The following is a 7,935-nucleotide window of genomic DNA, read 5'->3' as shown; positions in this document are numbered from 1 at the left end:
GTTTTAGGAGGCAGTCTGGTTGCAGGAGAAGGACTACAGAAGCCCTTGCAGACGTATCTGAATTCTAGAGAGTAGAAGAGCCCCCTGCTGGCTCAAGGAGAAAGAGACCTGAAAGGGCCCAGTGGCCCTCACTGTGCCTTGCCCCCTCATGGAGACCACTTGCACAGCAGGCAAACCACCGCTCATCTTCATGGCCATTGATATGCTTGGGTCCATGGTTGGAGTCCTTGGGTGTTCGGACTGCCTTCAAGGCTTGGGGGTCTCATCTCCAGTGCTTTCAGCCTCACTGCCTTTGAGTCCATTTTGACTCCTAGTGACCCGATAGAACAGAACAGAACCGCCCCTGGAGGTTTCTAAGGCTATAAATCTTTTCTTTTTCTTTCTTTCTTCTTTTTTTTTTTTAAGGCAAAACAATAATTTATTGGGACCTCCCCTCTTTCCCCACAGGCTCCAGGTCACTTTTGCCACATGTAGATCATGTGTGTCTGCCCTGGGGAGATGGAGGGCAGCAGCGGGACAGCACACTGCTTGCGAGGCTCATGAGGCCGCTGAAGCTGGCTTCCTGGTACTGCTTGACTGTGGCCGGCAGTCATTTATTGCCTTCACCCGCGCCACCTTCTCTGCCTCCTTCTGCCTGTAATTCTCCTGCAGGACCCAGCCCTGCTCCAGAGAGACCTGCTGCAGGCACTTAACCACCAACCAGCTGCATTTGTTGTCCTGGATGTCAGTGCCAACGTTGCCTGTCACACGGGGGTTGTCAACAGGTTGGGGTAATCCCCCTACATCTGAAAGAGCTCGCCCGTCTCCAGCAGGATCTTCTTGGCTTGGCATGCTCCTTCTCCCCATCAGTGCCCACCATGAACATGGCAGCAGTGACAGGGAGGCAAAAGGAGTAGAACATGGTCTTGTACTTGACAGTGGATTTGTACCTCTTTTCAGTAAATCTACCAGCACCCATGCTGCCTGAGGAATGAGGAGGAGAACAGGGATGCAGCCCAGGGCCTGTCCCATCTCAGTCTGATGGGAACCCTCCAGGGAGCGCTCGGGAAACGTCAGGTAACAGGGCTGCTCCCAGCAGTAGAGTAGAGTAGAGCAGCCTGGCATCATTGATGGCTTCCAGACCTACGCCTGGCTCCTCATGCCAGCAGGGCTGTCCCCAGCGGGTGAGGGGTGAATCCATTAGGTCATCCAGTATCCAAAGGAAAGCTTGGAGCATCTCGACACACCAGACCACAGTCAGGGCCCACTACAGACTGTCAGCATCCTACTTCCTGGGCTCCAGCAGCTCCCAGAACCCAGCCAGCAATGTCAAACCTTGGTTGTACTTGTAAGACTATAAATCTTTATGAGAGTAGAAAACCTCACCTTTCTCCCACAGAGCAGGTGAGAGCTTTGAACCACCGACCTTGTGGTTAGAAGTCCAACACATAACCCACCACGCTACTAGGGTGGTCCTTCCAGCACTGTATCAGACAATATTCTGTTGTGGACCATCGGGTTTTCATTGGCCAAATTTTGGAAGGAGGTCCCCAGTCTTTCCTTTTCCTTCTGGGAGCTGCACTGAACCCTGTGTTTCCAGCTTCATAGCAACGTACAAGCCCCACAACACAACAGACCGGCAGATGGGTGGTGAGAGTCCCCATGTGCCCTGAATTTTCTTTCATTCTTGCAACACATATTTGTTGAATGCTTCCCCGCCTCCACGAACTGTTCTGAACTCTGGAGATAGCATGTTAAAGAGAGACAAGGTCCTTGCCTTCTGGGAGTTCCCAACATAAAAGAAGACACAAAACATAAACACATCGATATGCCAGCAGTTCTCAACCTGTGGGTCACAACCCCTTTGGGAGTCAATTGACCCTTTCATGGGGGTTGCCCAATTCACAACAGTAGCAAAATTACAGTGATGAAGCAGCAACAAAAATAATGTCATGAAAAAAAAAATAATGTCATGGTTGGGGGTCACCACCCATGAGGAACTGTATGAAAGGGTCGCGGCTTTAGGAGAGTTGAGAGCCACTGGTCTACAATAGCGCGGTAAGTAGGAACCCATCCTCTCAGGAGTGTATGTGTCACACTAGCGCAGGGTGAGCAAGCAGAGAATGGGGGGAGAGGGGTGCAATTTTAGACAGAAGACAGAACATTGGAACTGGATGGGGTGGGCGTGGTGTTCCACACAGAGCGGAGGAGCGAGTGGGAAAGGTAGGAAGTGGGCTCATCTGCCACCTTTAGAAGCACATCCAGAAGGCGAGGGCTTCTAGAATAAGGGACGTGGAGAGGACTCAGAGATGAGGCTAGAGCCTCAGCTCGGAGTCTGATGCTGGAGGGACATCGTGTTAAGAATTTGGGATTTTAAAGCAATCCAACAGAGAGTCTTGAACAGGAAATTAACTAAATCTACTTCCTGTTTTAAATAGGTCGCTGTGTGTGCAACAGGAAGGCTAGGCTGTACGTATAAGCACTGACCAGTCCCACTGGGAGGCTATTGCCCTGGAGGCCGTTAAACCCGTGGGAATCGGAACGCCAAGGGACTGCCGTGTTTCCTTCAGCCTGGGACAGGGTGCCGGTGGACCACTTTCTATCACTCGTTTTGTTGCTGGTTGGTTGAACTTTTATCGTGAATTGGGTGGTGGTTTATGGAAGAAATGAGGATTCCATTCAACAATTCATACACAGCTTGTTTTCATGTCATTGACTGCAATCCCCCAATGTACCATCACTTATCCCACTTCCTTCCTGCGCTTCCTGTTCCGCTCCCTGACTCTCCTGAACTCCGTCCTCAGATCACTGTGGCTCTTGAGATACTGGGCAGTTGATTGCACACCTCCCTGGGGACCGTGGGGAGAGTTCAATTCCAGACCTGCGGTGTGAAGAAGGGCTATAGGCTCAGGGCTTCCACGAGTCCCTAACAATCAATATGCCTGATTGGTTTTTTTTAGCAGCCAGCTTGTTTTATTGACACGCACAGCTCAGGCCTTGACCGCGAACTTGCACAGTGGGCACAGCGCTCCTCCCGCTGCTGCTTCCTGGTCCTCAGGCTCTCCTCGTGCTAGCGGAGCCAGCAGCACATGATCTGCGTTTCCTTGGGCCGCAGATTCAGGGGCTTGTACATCTTATCCTGGTAGGACTTCCTGGGGTTCTCCTTCGGAGTCTGGTTGATGACGGGAGGTTTGCGGACAACTCGAGTTTTGGAGACCTTGGACCCCACACCGCCTGTCACTTTGGCAACCCGCGGCTGCGACAACTCCAGCTGCAGATCTTCCCACTCACTGCTTGAGCACCTCTTCCTGCTTCTTGCCGCGAAGGTCCAGGGCCTTGATCGCGGTCGTGGCTGAGCTTTAGAATCCTGCCGCCGCCTGGTCGGAGACCGACGGAAAAAGCAGCCTGATTGTTGTATGATTTTGAGTTTGTTCTGGGGTTTCCTCCCACTCTATCCAGAGCCTGCCGATGTTAGCCTTTCGGAGCAGATGGCAGTGGCGGCCAGGCACACCTAGTTCTTCTGGTCGCAGGGTCTTGGAGGTGGGTGTTCATGTGGCCCATTAGGACTTTGGATTAATTGTTTCCAGGCGTCTTTGATTTTCTCCATTCTTCTTTGTTCTGGGTGAAGAGAAATCAATATTTGTACCTTAGAGGACTGCTAACAGGCTTTGAAGACCCCCTGCTACTCATCAAAGTAGGATGAAGGACTTTGCCTTCATGGGCCATGTTGTGCCAGTTGACTTTGAGCTAAGCACTCATTTTAGTGGGTAATATTTTTGTTTACCTTCTCTAACAGGTTGCCACCTAGCTTCCAGCTTTCACAGGTTTTCGTATCATTCTGTCAATGAAATTCACAAAATACCTTCTATTGACAGTGAGATGGAAAGCTCGTCAGAGAGCTTTCAGTCAAGTGGGGGGAATAAGATGGACACACCTCTTGAATTGTCAAATGGAAGCCAATTTTCTCTGTAGACGGTCACCTAAGTATCACGAGTGGTGGGGAGGGAAGGGGGAGGGCAGACACACCTCAGGAAGGAAGTGAGTGATTGCTAAGCAACGTCGGCGAGAACAATGATGATGTCAGCAGTAACCAAACAAGCATCGGTTTGAGACAATTAGCTTCGCGGTTAGGAGCACACATAGTTGCAGAGCCAGGCTTCCTGGGCTCATAATCCTGGTGCCACCATTTACTCGCTAGGTGACTTTGCTCCCCGGTATGCATCTGCTTTCTCCTCTGCAGAGTGGATCACATAATAGGACCCACTTCCTGGGGCTGCTTGAAGGAATGGATGTGTCACTGTTATATAGAAAGTGCTTCGATCGTGCCGAGCACAGGTGGTAGCTGATGTTATTACTTCTGTTTTCCAGATGTGATGTGATAATGACCTCAACAAATATCTGTTGTGGAAATGGAATACGATATCTGTGACAGATGAACTTGTAAGACTGGATGACAAAAAGAGGGCTAATGGGCTATATGAAGGGTTCAAAATAGATGTTCTCTGATAAAATGATTAGGAACATGGTTTCGTTTGTTTTCCAAGAACGTCGTCTTGAGCGACAGGGCGCTTGGCTTGAGGCATGCTGTGTTTGAAGTGAATATGCCCAGCAGGGAAGTAGAGGCATCAGACTGGAGCTCAGGAAAGAGATCGGGGATATCCACAGAGACTTGTAATCCCTGTCTATGGAGACTATGGTAGTTATATAACCTGGTGTCAATTTGGGACTTGAGAGGATTAAGAGTGAAGGGGTGGAGTCTAGTTTGTCAATCGGGTTATAGACAATGAGGCCTCTGTGTGGGCATGGCCTTCTTCTGAGAATTCTGGGAATTCCTGTATTTTCCTCCTTGGAGGCGGAACAGACTGACTCTCTCTCTCTCTCTCTCTCTCTCTCTCTCTCTCTCTCTCTCTCCCTCTTTCTCTGCTCACTCCCTGGTAGACGCTCTACTGACAAGACCCATGGAACTACTCTAGTGCCTTGACCTGGAGAAGCTACATGGAGACCCCTGCCAGCGCTAAAATATTCTACCACCGCTGGATTAAGAAGACTTCGCACCCACTGGCCTGTGATATTTCTGCATTCGGCATCATTGCATGTGTTCCGTGAGTCTGAAGAGGACTTTATAAATTGCTATCAGACATATGGGCTAATATCAGATTTATGGACTTGATCTGGACTAGGCTGAGGTGTTTTCTCAATATTCAACTGCTCTTATATATACACATATGCATGTTTATGAATTTGTTTCTCTAGTCTACCCGGACAAAGCACAGACTCTAGGAGCCCCAGTGGTGGGGTGATTATGGGTTGGGCTGTCATCTAAAAGGTCAGCACTTCAAAAGCACTGTTTGCTCCTGAGGAGAAAGACACGGCTTTCTATTCCCGTAAAGAGCTGCAGTCCTGGAAACCCACAGGGGCAATTCTACCCTGTCCTATTAGTTCACTGTGAGTTGGTCTGAACCTGAATGCTATGAGTTTGTTCCTTCAATTTTCCTTCATGACATTCGGATGCCTGAGATCACAGAAAGCGAACTGGCTGGGAGAAGGATACTATGAATGCATTTTTGGAGGCATGTCCATAGTTATGGATTAAGAAAGCAGCTAGATTTAGAGGGGGAATCAGAAAGTCAGAAAAAGAAGCAAATCATTTTAGCAAGAATATTAAGAATGACGTAGTACTTCTTAGCAAATTCTACCAAGTCAGGAAGGACAACGAGGGAGCCTTTGGGTGCAGAGTCACGAGGTCATTGATGGGCTTGTTGAAGACATGCAGAAACACGGTATACACTGAGCACCTCTGCCAAGTGCCTTCCAGGGATGTTGTACTGTGCTGCCCGGGTTCCCCTTGCAGGAGTCAAGGCGCAACGTGCCCAGGGCAGGTTGTTGGCTGACAATTCTCAGCTGCTTTGGCTTAAGAAGGCCACATTGCCCAGGGTATGCCCCTTCTCTGGGCAGCTGGCATCAATGACTACTTGATCTGGGATAGTTCTGGATGTCTAACCCTTCTCCCCAGAGTCAGGACTTCTCAGACCATTCCTAGGCTCCCCACAGGCTCAGGGAAGGCCATTGTTGTGATAGCATTATAGCTCAACCTCCACCCTTGACCAATCCTGTCCTGTTTCCTTCCCTCCATGAACTTCCTGCAGGCTAATCTCCTCCTCAATGTCTGCTTCCCAGAGGACTCAACAGTCACCATGCATTATCATGAAAGTTAATATCAGTTAAAATGAGAACACCAGGAAAGAGTTTGACACAAATAGTATGGAAATACTATTCTTTAACAAATGCATGAAAAGCATTTTTTTTTACGGACAGAAATTCTAAAATGTAAAGGAGGCAAATCTAAAGAGAGTTAGCCTCCAAGTTCAAAAGACTTGCAACGATGAGATCTTGCCATTTGCCTTTGGTGAGAACAGAGTGCTGGGTTTCCCTCACCCGATTGATGGTGCTGTCACCGGTACAACCTCACAATCTCCTTTAATCTCCACACTCTTGTCACTTTGCTGCCATCTGGAGAGTGGATTAATTCCATCTGTTCCATCAGGAGATTAATGTACTCGATTGCCTTCGAGCACACAGAGGAATAGCACCTCCGAACCCATCAGCACTCTCCTGCGTCACTTCACTGCCCTGCCACCACCATCAGGAACACAGTGGTCTCCCAAGGCAACCGTGTTCTCTCCATGGCTGCACATGACAGGTGATGTGTCAACTTGGTGGGACCTTCAATAGTTGGCAGGAAGGCCTCCCTCATAATGTGACCTAACTCAACCCCACAGCGACCCCGTGGACAGGGCAGAACTGTCCCTGTGGGTTTCCAAGGCTGAAAAATCTTTACAAGAGTAGAAAGCCTCACCTTTCTCCCCAGGAGCAGCAGGTGGTTTCAGACTGCTGACCTTGTGGGTAGCAAACCAGCATGTAACCACTACACCATCAGGACTCCAATGGCCTAATACAAAATAGACAACTCAACCCCTCACTCAGGTTGCAGCCTGATGATGTCTCCTTGGGGGTGTGGCCTGCTTCCTATAAATAAGTGGATGCTATGGAGAATTCCCTTCCTGCTGGCCTGTCTTCTTTCTGCTCGCCTAGATCCTGGGTTTGGCATTTGGGGATATGGATAGTGGCCTACTATGTAGCCCATTGGCCCAGGGCAGCCTGCCATGTTGCCTGCCAATTTTGATACATTGACTCGGCCTCTACTGGCCTGTGGTCTTTCCACCTCCTAGTTCATCCCCCAGCATCCTGGTTCACTTGCTGGCGGCGATATAAATTGGAAGGGCGTCCAGTTTAGCATCTGACTCACAGCCTTGAATCAAACTGGGCTTGCCCCCTCTCGGGCTGTGGGGGCCACTCTCCTGGCATATATTTCTTGTTTGGTATAGATTTCTTTCTCACATCGATTCAAGTGTCACTGGTTCGGTTTTTCTAGAGCACCCAGCCTAACACACTGGGGTAGTGTGAACAAGCTACAAAAGGTACTCCTCTCACTTCCAAGAAAGGAAAAACCTTGGAAGATCCTAAGAGACGGATCATAGAAAGTCTTACAACGTGGTTTACTTTTTTCTTCTATTGGACTGTCTTTCTAGCCCTGCTGGAGCCGAGAGAACTTTTCTTAAGCCCAGTGAGTCTCGGGTAAAACTGTTGTGGTCGTTATATAATTGTCAATTTGAGAGGATTATGAGTGAAGGGGTGGAGTCTACTCTGTCAATCGGATGATAGCCAATGAGGCTTCTGTGGGGGCACGGCCTCCTGAGAATTCTGGGAAATCTGGTGTTTCCTCCTTGGAGGTGGGAGACCCTCTGCTCACACCCTGGGAGACATAGCAGCTGACAAGACGCATGGACCCACCCTGATGCAGAGACCCCTGCCAGCGCTGAGATGTTTCCAATGACACTGGATCCAAGGACTTTCTACCCACTGGCCTGTGACCTTCTGCGTTCGGCATCATTGTAT

At 49.4% G+C, this 7,935-nt stretch overlaps 2 pseudogenes; both read right to left on the bottom strand.

Annotated features, from left to right (window-relative positions):
• Positions 1-455: 455 nt before the first annotated feature.
• Positions 456-1,321, bottom strand: LOC142456027 (farnesyl pyrophosphate synthase pseudogene; annotated as a pseudogene).
• Positions 1,322-2,969: 1,648 nt separating this feature from the next.
• LOC142456025 (large ribosomal subunit protein uL29 pseudogene) lies at positions 2,970-7,144 on the bottom strand (annotated as a pseudogene).
• Between the last annotated feature and the right edge of the window lie 791 nt (positions 7,145-7,935).

The sequence above is a fragment of the Tenrec ecaudatus genome, chromosome 9, assembly GCF_050624435.1.
Source record: "Tenrec ecaudatus isolate mTenEca1 chromosome 9, mTenEca1.hap1, whole genome shotgun sequence".
NCBI lineage: Eukaryota > Metazoa > Chordata > Mammalia > Afrosoricida > Tenrecidae > Tenrec > Tenrec ecaudatus.
Note: the sequence above shows the minus strand (reverse complement) of the source record. Positions and strands in the feature narration are given on the sequence as shown.